At 44.7% G+C, this 12,746-nt stretch overlaps 2 long non-coding RNA genes across 2 annotated transcripts in view; both read left to right on the forward strand.

The window, feature by feature from the left end:
- The first annotated feature begins 539 nt into the window (after positions 1 to 539).
- Positions 540 to 9,354, forward strand: LOC138754057 (uncharacterized). The gene is made up of 3 exons (XR_011351553.1): positions 540 to 975; positions 6,947 to 7,113; positions 9,159 to 9,354. It is a non-coding gene; the product is annotated as an uncharacterized lncRNA (long non-coding RNA).
- A 1,256-nt stretch (positions 9,355 to 10,610) lies between these two features.
- Positions 10,611 to 12,746, forward strand: part of LOC138754058 (uncharacterized) — a 29,485-nt gene continuing 27,349 nt past the window's right edge. The window contains exon 1 of the long non-coding RNA XR_011351554.1: positions 10,611 to 10,886. This is a non-coding gene — a long non-coding RNA (uncharacterized lncRNA). The remainder of the gene's footprint in view (positions 10,887 to 12,746) is intronic.

Raw genomic sequence — 12,746 nt, forward strand, 5'->3', positions numbered from 1 at the left:
GGAGATGGAGAAAAGGAGTCACAGGAATAGGGGAAAGGACATGGTGGAAACCAGAGAAGTTGAGGTTAATATCATCTTGTTGGAGGGTGCCAAGACAGAATATGAAGTGTTATTCCTCCAATTTGCGGGTGGTCTCAGAGGCAGTGCATGAGGCCATGGACAGACAGATAGTTATGGGACGGTGTGGGGAATTGAAAGAAGTAAATTATGTTTTTGATTTTACATCAGCTGGAGAAATTACTCACGATTTTTTTCTGGTCAGGGAGTTCAGACCCTTATGGATGCAGTTTTGGGGGCAGTGGAGATTTGGTCAAGATTGGCTGTCTCATTAATTTTGTGTCTGTGGTGATATACCACTAGCCTACTGTAGGGGGCGACCTGTGTACCTGCAGGAAGAGCACAGGAGGACTAGACAACACCTGGCCGGCTGTCAATCAGCTAACCTGAATGGACCAAGCCCCACCCAGTCGGCTGCCAATCACCTTCCGGGATATAAGACAGATCCGGCCCCTCGAGGTCAGTCTCAGAGCTAGCACAGCTACTGTCACAGCCAGCTCTGTGGAAGAAAGCCTGTCAAACAGACTATGTTTTGTGTCTGCTTTTCTGCTCAATAGTGCATCACAGTTTTAAGTACTAATTATGCCATTTGATGTGGAGCCTCCAGGCTATAATTTAAATTATAAATTAAAAGTAAAATATCATCTTCCTCTCGTAAAACGTAACTTCATATGAATAAGGATGTTTTAAGTTTGTAAAAAAATATGTGATGTTGCTGTTTCAAATTCTGGATGTTCTTTTTCCTCTTTCCTGCCAATCGGTCGCTTTCACTCGAGCATCCTTTCACCTTACGGAATGCGGAGGGGAAACCTGGGCCCAGCTCTGTGTTAACCAGGCCATGAGTGAAGTCTGCAGACGCTGTGATGGCTGTAAAAACACACCAAAATGCTGGATGAACTCTCACAGTGTCCATAGGAGGTAAGGATATATCACCGACGCTTCCCTTGATGGGCGAGTCAAGGACAAGAGGGGTCATAGTCTTAAAATTAGAAGTTATTCAATCAAAAACAGGGAGGAGGAAGAACTTCTAAGGTCAGAGGGTCGTGGAGCTGTGGAACTCACTGCCACACAAAGCAGTGGAGGCCAGGTCCCTGGGAGTATTTAAACAGAAAATGGATAGGCATCTCGTTAGTAAGGGTATCGAGGGATACGGGGAAAAGGCTGGTAATTGGAACTTGGGGTGAGTTTAGTTTGACCACGGAACAGACCCGATGGGCCTAGTGGCCTGCTTCTGTTCCTTTATCTTGTGATCTAGTGACTCCAGCCCAACACCAGTTGCCCTCAAATGCTCTCGGAAGTGTATTAGCAAATGTGAGCCAGAGTCGCAGTGTCCTGGAGGCGAACGGAAGTAAGAGAGGTCGTTTCGCCCACAGTTTCTATGTGGTATCCAGAGTCATACAGGATAGAAGGAGGCCCTTTGGCACACCGTATCCATGTGGTATCCAGAGTCATACAGGATAGAAGGAGGCCCTTTGGCACACCGTATCCATGTGGTATCCAGAGTCATACAGGATAGAAGGAGGGCCTTTGGCACACCGTATCCATGTGGTATCCAGAGTCATACAGGATAGAAGGAGGCCCTTCGGCACACAGTATCCATGTGGTATCCAGAGTCATACAGGATAGAAGGAAGCCCTTCGGCACACCGTATCCATGTGGTATCCAGAGTAATACAGGATAGAAGGAGGCCCTTCGGCACACCGTATCCATGTGGTATCCAGAGTAATACAGGATAGAAGGAGGCCCTTTGGCATACCGTATCCATGTAGTATCCAGAGTCATACGGGATAGAAGGAGGCCCTTCGGCACACCGTATCCATGTGGTATCCAGAGTCATACAGGATAGAAGGAGGCCCTTCAGCACACTGTTTCCATGTGATATCTAAAGTCGTAGAGGATAGAAGAATCCCGTCAGGCCACCATATCTGTGTTGTACCCAGAGTTGAACAGGATAGAAGGAGGCCCTTCAGCCCACAAATCCATGTTGTACTGAGCCATACAGGATAGAAGGAGGCCCTTTTGTCCACCATATCCATGATATTCCACATCATAGAGGATAGAAGGAGGCCATTCAGCCTACGATATCCATGCTGTATCAGAGCCATACGAGATTGAAAGAGGCCCTTAGGCCCACTGTGCACATGCAACCATTTTGTTCACTGACTCTAATCTTATTCGACTGTTCTGCAACTGTATTCTTCCGTACCTTGCTTTTTGAAATATCTCAATGTCTCTTAAGCAAATAAATGCATATGTTTCCACCTCCTTCACTTTTCAGAGATCAGCCATTCTCTGTGTAATAATTTTAATTTAAACATTAGCTCTGTATCAGGTCCTTCCAGCCCATGAACCATGCCTCTGAATACACCAATCAAACCTCATACAAGTGAAGGATGGGAGGAAACTGGAGCATCTGGAGGAAACCCAGGCAGACAGAAGGGTTTCACTCTGTTCTGCCCCACCTGGAGAACGATGTTTCATACACCAGGCTGTTGCTTATTGATTTCAGCTCGGTGTTCAATACGATCATTCCCCAAAGGCTGGGAGAGGACTGTCCTCACTGGCACTCAACACCTCCCTCTGTAACTGTTTTCTGGACTTCCTAACGGAAAGACCACAGTCTGTCTGGGTCCAGTAGAAGAATGTCAAGCACCTTCACACTGAGCACTGGTGCACCTCAGGGCCGTGTGCTCATCCTGCTCCTGTTCACACTGCTGACCCATGACTGCATCACCAGGTCCAGCTCCGACAGTGTCATCAAGTTAGCAGGTGACACGACAGTCGTTGGTCTCATCAGTAACAACGATGAGTTGCACTACTGAGAGGAGGTGGAAAATCTCATGGTACGGTGGAATGTAACAACTTGAGTCTCAATGTGGACAGGATGAAGGAGATGGTCGTGATTTTCAGGAGGACCAGGTTTGGCCACCCTCCACTACACATCAACAACTCTGTAGTGGAGAGAATGGCGTTCCTTGGAGTTCACTTAACTAGTGATCTATCTTGGTCACCCAACATCTCATTATTTGTCAGGAAGGCAAAACGGTGACTGCTCTTCCTGAGAAGACTGAAGCGGGCAAGGCTACCAGCCATCATTATGTCAACCTTCCACAACAGCTCTATTGAGAGCCTCCTGGCCGGCTGCATCACAGTGTGGTATGGTTGCTGCTGAGAACCAGAGAACCAAGTCACAGAACCATGAGAGAGGATCACCGGAGTCTCCCCCCTCTCCCTCGCACATAGATGTGACCTACCAGGATTGTTGTCTGAAGAGGGCGTGCAAAATCATTGAGGACCCCTTCCATCCTCCACACAGCTGCTCCCGTTGGGGGAAGAGATCCAGAAGTATCAGAGCCAGCACCACCAGGCTGAGGAACAGCTTCTTCCCATGGGCAGTGAGAATGCTGAACGACCAAAGGAACTGACCACACTCACCATCCAAGGATCTCATATTCATGAAACAAAATTTATTTATTTATTTGTATATATGAATGCTTGTCCTGAATGTGCACTGTTTGTCTGTACGGGTGTTATGTCTGGACGTGTACACCGAGTACTGGAGAGTGCTGTTTTGTCGGGTTGCACTTATGCAATCAATTGGCAATAAACTTTATACTTGATACTTGTCTTGATACATGGGGAGAACGTACAGACTTCTTACAGACAGCACCAGGTTTGAATCCAGGTTGCTGGTGATGCAATAGCATTGCGCTAACAGGTCCATCCCTTAAACCTACCCCTTTTAAAACTTTGTTTCAGTTTAGGGGAAGGTCAAAGTCAGGAAATGCAGACTTCTTGTTGGAGTTAAAGTATATACATGTAGAGCTCGTCGAAAGAATCAAAGACTTGTTGATCCAAACCAAGGCTTTTATTAGCAAATGACAGGAGCTCTTCACAGGTGGCCGACCAGTCCGGAATGATCCGACCTGGCTAGGGACACAACCCTTTAAGGCCCAGACAGTAAGCGTGGCTTAGCTCTCAGCCAATCGCTGTAAGCACAGTCTAGATACTGTAACTATATACACTATATACATTGGTGATAGATCTGTACTATCACAATACACATGTTTAATTTATTAGGTCACTTCAAGGAAGGATTATCTGGCTTTTAAATGCAAAATAGTGGAGAATTTTAGGAGCCAATTGACATTGCAGTGCCTGAGAGGGATGAGGTGCTGAGGTGCCTGGTAAAAAAAAATCATGAGTCCTTGTCCATTATTCTGCACCTACTGCCCTGCCTGCCAATGTTGGTACAAGCCACAAGGGTGGCAATATTATATAAAGTGACTGAATATTACTACCACATGGGGAGGCCATTTAGCCCATTATTGGCAGTTGTATGAGATGAGACTGTGCCGATAATCACTGAAAGGCCTGCTCAGCCCATGATCTTGCTGAATGGAGGAGCAGGAGTTCAATGGGCTGGATGGCCACCTCCTGCTCTTGTTTATTTATGCGTCTGGATCCACAGATCCTTGATACCTCTGAGGGAACTCTCCTTTGCTTTCTCATCTTGAGGGTTGTGCTGGGGGAGTGAAGCCTCTTAATGTGCCCTTACAGGTCAAGGAAAGGCAAGTAAATTCTCTACATCGGAGAGATTGGGAGATCGCTTCGCTGAGGACCTTCGCTCCAATTCAGTTCCGTGTTACAATCCCATACTCACATGTGTGTCCATTGCCTTATGCACTTTCCCACCAAGACCACCTGCAAACTGGAGGAACACTGCTGCTGTCCCCTCCCTCCCTTCTCCACCTATCACCTCCTGCCTTTAAGACCATCCCTTCACCCCCCACTCTTTTGTTCGGACGCCTGCCAGCATTTTTCTGAACCTTGTTGAAGGGCTCAAGCCCGAAACGTCGGTTCTGTATTTTTACCTTTGCTTTATAAAGGACGCTGTTTGACCTGCTGAGTTTCTCAAGCACTTTGTGATTGTGCATTTGGTATATGGCCACAAGGGAGCCCTAATCTTGAAACTTTGAGGGGATTTTTAAATCTACAGTCAGAATTTAGGTTATTGAGTTATTAATGCAGAAATCCAATTCCAAAAATATTATTCTTTAGCCAATTATTTTAGAATGATCTGTGTTGTCCCGCATGTAACTGTTAATCTGTAGCCACTGGAATCACAGTGGACATGACAAAATAACCACAAAAGGTGTTTTTAGAGTGAATCAAATGGATTTACTCTTCATCACCTGCGCAAACTTTTAAAAGCCCGAATCGCACACTCGACATGCGCTGACATCGTCACAGTCATCGTGGCTGGTTCGATGCCTTCTGGGAGTTGTAGTGCCACCATAATGCCCGCTACAAATCTTCAGTTTCATCGCTGATAAATATTAGGCTACTCTTCAATGTAACAATACTGTCATGTTTGAAGAACTGCAGTGACTTTTGTCTGCTACAAATCTTTGGCATCAAGAAATATATCCATCCCCATCCTGAATATATTTAATGGCAAAAGCAGAATTCAATGTAGAGGCTGGTTTTCAAGTTCAAGTTTATTTGCACAAGTATGTCCTGGCCCTCGGTCTGCAGAACAAATATACACATATATAAATAAATAAATATTGTTAAATAAATAGCAGACTCTCAGATGGTTAGAGTGAACAGTTCATCGTTCATTCACTGCCCGTGGGAAGAAGCTGCTCCTCAGCCTGGTGGTGCTGGCTCTGATACCCGCAGATCTCTTTCCCCAATGGGAGCAACTGAAAGTCGCTGTGTGCATGGTGGTGGGGGTCCTTGATGGCTTTGCGCGCCCTCCCCAGGCGTGGATTCTGGTAGCAGTGGCATCACTAGGGTTGGTGTCACCTGGTGTGGTAACTCATGGTGTCACCCCCCCCATCCACCCACTCCATGGACCGAGTGTACAAGTGTACCGAGCGTAGAAGGGACTGGTGTGTGTTCCTTGGGGTGGCGGTGGCGCTGAGCAGGTGAGGGGGGCAGTGGGGTCTGACCGGAGCGCATTAGAAGATTCAAAAAGTAAATGAGCATTGAGTTTTAGCCTTGTAGGTGTATTGATACATGGAAGCTGGGCTTACGGAAAATGTTTTTGTTGTTATAACTAACGACAGGGATATTTTTACAAAAATTAATAAATTTCTGCTGAAATACTGCACAAAAATTTCATAGAATGTCATTTTGGTGTCTCTCTCCCCCATCCCCCGATGGTGTCACCTGGTGTGGTTTGCACCGTCCCCTAGTGTCACCAGTGCCTGGTAGATCACGTCGATGGAGGAGGTAGGGGAGGGGAGGGCTGAGATGGGAACTGGCAAAGCACATTATACCACACACCACATACTGTGGACATTTGCAATTGGACAGAGCATGGACTTACATCAGAATATAGAAACCTCAAAACCAGGAGCATGAGTTGGCCATTTGGCCCCTCCCTTCTACCCCACCTTTCAAGATGATCAGAGATGATCATCCTCCTTGCTCTCTTTTTCTTCCTGCATCTGATGCCTCCTTTGGCATCAAGAAATAGATCCATCCCCATCCTGAATATATTTAATGGCAGCCTCAACCTCTGTTAGAGGTAGAGAATTCTACAGGTTTATCAGCACCTCCCGCACCTCCCCTACCTCCCCCAGATGAAGAAGTATCCCCCGATGTTAATTCTGAAGACAGGCCCCCATGTAGCACCAATGCCAAATTTCCCATGAGGACCAGAGGTAGATCCCAGGAAGAGCAGCATGCAATTCGTTTTATCCGGACCTATTTCTTCCATCCGAATGACTCACTTGGTAAAGAAATATCCACTAGCCGCATTTGAATTACCAAGTGATTGCTTTTGGAAAGATGTCCATTCATGATCCAGCTGTCTATTGTGTTCACTTGCTACCCCATTCTGACTCTTTGCTTCTTGTCTCCTAAACTCTTTCAATAGAGCCCAACCAGTTCCACTGGCCAGTTGGTTGAAGTCAATGGCAGGAGACGATCTGGCTAATCCATCAGAAATCTGCCAACCTGTTCATCAGGAGGGAAAATGTCCATGGATGCAGCTGAAGACTGCTGAAAGGAGGGGGAAAGCATTCCAACAAAAGACAAAATAAAGTGCTTCTGTTTTTTTAATAATTGGTGGCCATAGCCACTTGGTTTGTAGGCAAGGATCCAAACATAAAATTAGAGGGAGGGTTCAAACAAAGCTTGCTGTATGGCTGACATGTTTAAATAATCCAGCCATCTTGGCACTTAACCAGCCCACAAGCTATTTAATGCTTCATGACCATACAACTGGATGTTATCGTTCTGTTGAATACTGAAGCATAAACCATACAAAAAAATGTTGGATCCAGTAGCAGTTAAACTGTAGAAACTATTTTGTGTCTTTAGATTATCTTGGTGCAATTATATTTCAGTCATGTTGGAACAGATCAGACCGCTTGATGCTCCATTACCTCTGGTGCATGTGAATCATCCAGAATAGGGCTGCAAATTGCAGTTGAGCTCAAATAATTTCACAGGTTTATTAAATGCTTGTTATCCAATTAGTATGCAGTAATTTTATATCGCAGAATTCCATCAAATAATTTTGCGTGTCCAATAAATACGTTGTCAACAAAACAATTCATCTCCCCCTTGTGATTATGAAGGTTGAGACAAATCTCACAAACAATTAAGCCCAGGAAACTGTAAGTCAGTGAGACAGCTGGTTGAATTGCTCAACTGGGTTATGAACATCTTGCTGTGAGGCAATGTTGTGAGGGAAATGCTATTTCCCGTGTGGTATCACTCACGGAGCGGATTAAGCTGAGGATTTTTCTGCAGGATCCATGTGCATCGGTGGTCAAAATCAGGATTTATTGTCATGAACAAGTCATGAAATTTGGTGTTTTGCGGCAGTGTCACATAACCATCTCTCAACATCACTGTAAAAAATAAAAATAACAGTGCATGAAAAGTCAGGCAGTGTCTTTGGTTTAGTGATTATTCAGGAATCTGATGGCAGTGACAAAGAAGCTGTCCTTGTGCCGCTGAGTGCTCGACTTTAGGCTCCTGTACCTTTTTCCCGATGGTAACAGAGTGAAGAGGGAATGGCCTGGGTGGTGGGGAGCTTTGAGGATAGAGGCTGCTTTTTTTAAGACACCGCCTGTTATGTCCTCAGTTGTACCATCGGAGATCTTAATAAACTCTCAGAGAAGCTTGCAAGTTTACAGCACAAACCTTTACTACATCTCAGGCTGCTGGTCATGTATGAATACACTGCTCACCACTCAGTGTGATATGGCTCTTACAATGTGTCCCACTGAGCATGCTCACCATTCAAGTGTGATGTGGCTCTTACAGACTTGCAGTGTTCATGCTCCAGCATAAAATAGTCCCAAGTTTCCACTGTATATAACACTGGCTCATGTAGATATCTTCAATGGAGTGAGGTCTGGTGCCTGTGATGTCACAGGCCGAGTTAACAATCCTCTGGAGTTTATTCTTGTCCTGAGAGTTGGCGCCTCCATCTCAGGCAGTGATGCAACCAGCCAGAATGCTCTCCATGGTACACCTGTAGAATTTTTTGAGAGTCTTCAGTGATGCACCAATCTAGAGTTTGTAGTTTCTTGACTAGCACTGAGGAAATAATGGTGTTGAATGTCAAGCTATAGTCGATGAAGAGCAGCTGAGTGATTTAGAGCTGAGTGATGAGCCAGAGAGTCATAAATTATATCAGGCAGGGGTCAGGATCTCTGCCAGGAGAGCACATCATTTTACCCAGACTCATCAAACCTTTACCTGTTCGGCTGCAGCAAGTAAAAATTTTAGGGCTGATGTAGGTGCAGGTGTCACGGTTAGTGCAACGCTGTTACAGCGCCAGCAGTTGGGTCGGGGGTTTGAATCCTGTGCTGTCTGTAAGGAATTTGTACATTCTCTCTGTGTCTGCACGTGTTTCCTCCAGGCGCTCTGGTTTCCTCCCACTTTTCAAAAAAATGTACTGGGGATTGTAGGTCAATGGGGAGTAATTGGGCAGCTTGGGCTTGTGGGCCAAAAGGGCCTGTTCTTGTGCCGTATGTCTAAATTTAAATTGAAATGTATGTAGGATAATGTTTATGACAATTAAAATCATTGTTAGCTTAGGACTCACCATTAATCCTTCTCTTGGTATCCAGCCTCTATCCTCGAGGATCCTATGGTGATATGACCACCAGCCGACTGCAGGGGGCGATCTCTGTACCTGCAAGAAGACTCCACTTGGCCGGATGTCAATCAGCCGACCCGAATATAGACCTGAGCCAGTCCCACGGGAGCCACTGAAGCATGAACTGGCTTTTAGACTTTTACCTGAATAAAGCCTGTTGTACAGTCTTTTGAGTTTTGTGCTTGCTTCCTGCTACCTCAGAACCCCCCCCCCCCACCCCCCACCATCATTCAGGTCACTGCTTCCATCGGGGGAAAGGTGCAGGAGCCTGAAGACAAGCACCCAGCGGCACAAGGACAGCTTCTCCCCCTCTGCCATCAGATTCCTGAATGGACAATGACTTATCCACTTTTGCACTACTTTATTTATTTTTTAAAATAGTAATTTAAAGCAACATTTGCTCCTGAGATTGCTGCTGCAAAGCAATGAATTTTGTGATGTGTTCATGACAAATCTGATTCGAGATCATTGGTGGTTGGCAGGTTTGCGCCACACTTCAGTTTCTGCTAAATGCTCTGATATATTTTCCATGAGTCGTGTAAAATATAAAAGCATATCTTACAAATAAATGGGATGTAACACTAGATTCTATTCACTAAAATGTTCTAGCAAATTAGACTGGGCAAGAAACTTTTTTCAGAAGGTTTGCTTCCTGAAAAAATTGGGGATTATGATAGACAACTTTAAGCTGAACACAAAGATTTCAGATTGGCTGTATCTTGTTGGAAGGTGGAGAAACCTAAATGAGCTTTGATTGAATTTAGACTGTTTAATTGTGATGACACGTTGCATTAGTTCAACTGACCTAAAAAATCTTTTTGCCGCTGATTTTCGTTTGCACTCGGCATCTGATGCCTCTCGCGTCAGTGTCCAACAATGGTCAGCCAGCACTGAGGGATGCCAGTTGCCCTGATACTGCTTTTCCACGGTGGCAATGTCCTGGTGAAACCTTTCACCGTGTCCGTCACTGACTGCACCAAGACCGGCTGGGAAGGAGACCAAGTGCAAATGCAGGAAATGAATTTTCAATGACATGTCGCCCTTCATGATATTTTGTACGCTTGAAGCATGTTGCCAATCAGCTGGATGTAGTTTAGTTCTGATAGGACATTTTAAGGTGATCAGCAGACCAAAGTCCTTAAAATACACTCAAAAGTTTTAGGAAGCAAAATCTTCGTTGTCCAGTGTTATTGGTTGCAGGACAGAATCCAGTATTGGCCTTCAACCAATACAGAAATACTCAGAGAGGCTCATGGATTTATTGGACACTGGTGGTATGAAAGACTTGTAATGAGGGTTCACAGATACTGGGATTGTTCCGTCGTTGGCTTTGAAGGTTTCTTAGCGGAGATCCAACTTTTGGTAAGACAAGTCAGCAAAGCATGCACGCGCAGTTGGTAGCCAAAGGGAGAGTCCCCTCAAATAGTCAGTGAAAGATCCACAGGGAAAGCAGGGAGAATGCTTTCAGGCAGCAAGCCATTGTGATCTGCAGCATACCAACATGAGGGGCAGAGGAAGGGGATTCAACAGCAATATTGAAAGGAGGATAAAGGACATGGAGTAGGACAGTGAAGAATCCTTTCAACAATGGGACATATGGCTGCAACACTGGCTATTGCTTGGAGCTTGCATCGGAAAATCTGTCGGAAAGGATTTATAAGAAAAACAGAAAGGCAAATTCTAACCAACGAAGACAACTGTGAGTAAAACAAAAACATCCTAGGGGTTTGGAAATTTTCTGGCAGTTCCTACGATACTTATCAGTAAGCAGCGTATTTTGTTTAAGCAAGAATTTCAGATAGCAAAAGATAACATCAAACTAAATCCCAAATGGGTATTGGGGAAAAAAAATTTGTACAGAGCAACCTTTACAGCCATAATATTCTGATTTTAAATTCCATCTCTGCTGGAACTTGTGCCTTATTCATTTTGCGTTTTGAAAGTTATTAAAAAAATATTGGTCCGGGTTTTATTATTGCCTTGTGCTAAAAACTGGATTTTTACATGGATTTAAAAAAAAAATAGTGAAACTACATGTATGAGGGGGAACTGGCTTCTGACGTGAACCCTTCACCTGCAAGATTTGAGCTTTGCTCTCGCTTGAAGCTCATCAAACCACTGTCAGAGCTTTGCTTGAGATCTCAAGAAAGGTTCCAAGCGCAGCTCTTCCTTTAGGAAATGGCTCGAGTTTCTGGGATGGCTGGAACTTTGAATCAGCAAGATCTGTGCTCCCCACTCCAGTGTGACGCTCCAGCACTGGGTGGAGGGAGGGCTACACTGTTTGACGCACTGTCTTTTATTTAAAGCATTAAACTGAGCACCAATGTTCCCTTTAATATTTAGACATTGCTGTGCGCAAAAATCTAATGTTGTGCAAACTTTATTTCCCGTAACAAATACACGTGCGCATTGAATGCTTATGCAAATGTAAACTTGAAACTGTTTCAAGCTAATTTTGGCACAGCTTGTCTCTCATGGGTAATAAAACTGTATTGGCATGTTTTAATATAATGCAAGGATGATTGCATTCTATGAAGTAGCGTATTTAGTTAAATAACTGTAATTATTAATTAACTGCATTACTTTAGGTAACTGTCCTTTTGTGCGCACATTCATTCCCTTTGTGTGCTGGTTGCAAACCATATGTCCATGCGCACAGCTTAGAGGGACCAGCACAGAGGACCCCCTTAGTTAAGTAATGCTGAGAAGGAGCAGGGGTCCAGGATAAAGTTATCCTACAGATACCATTGATGATGTAGATTGTCTACCTGGTCATTAGCAAAGAGTATTAAATATTAAAATTTAGACCAGTGGTTCTCAACCAGTTTCTTCCCACTCACACACCACTTTAAGTAATCCCTATGACAACGGTGCTCTGTGATGAGTAAGGGATTGCTTAAGGTGGGATGTGAGTGGGAAGGGAAGGCTGAGAATCACTGCTCTTGACCCAATTGCTACTGAAATATTTTGCTTGAGAGAAATTGTGGACCCATTTCCACTGGAGTTCTGAAACCGTGCACATAACGAGTCAATGAGGGATGATTAAAACAGTGGTTTTCAAGCCTTATCTTTCCACCCACCTACCACCTTAAGTGATCCCTTACTGATCACAGAGCACTGATGGCATAGAGATTACTTAAAGTGGTGTGTGAGTGGGAAGAAAAAGGTTGAGAACCACTGATTTAGATATGCAGTACAGTAACAAGCCCTTTCACCCACAAGCCCATGCCACCCAAATGCACACAATTGATATCCAACCCCGGTACATTTTTTTTGTCCGTTGGGAGGAAACTGGAACACCCTGGGGAAAACCCATGCAGACATGGGGAGAACGTACAAAGTCCTTACAGACAGTGGCGGATTCAAACCCTGGCCCTGGTCACTGGTGCTATAAAGGCCAATCATGCTGTCCATTGTAGTAAGAAACCTACAATGTGGCCAGACCATCTCAATGTGGGCTGGAAGTTGAACGCAGGAACAATGAGCAGGTAAAGGCCATGTTAATCATTCCACCATTCAATTAGATCATGGCTGATTTAATTTAATTTTTTTAAAATTG

The sequence above is a fragment of the Narcine bancroftii genome, chromosome 2 (assembly GCF_036971445.1).
Source record: "Narcine bancroftii isolate sNarBan1 chromosome 2, sNarBan1.hap1, whole genome shotgun sequence".
Lineage (NCBI taxonomy): Eukaryota > Metazoa > Chordata > Chondrichthyes > Torpediniformes > Narcinidae > Narcine > Narcine bancroftii.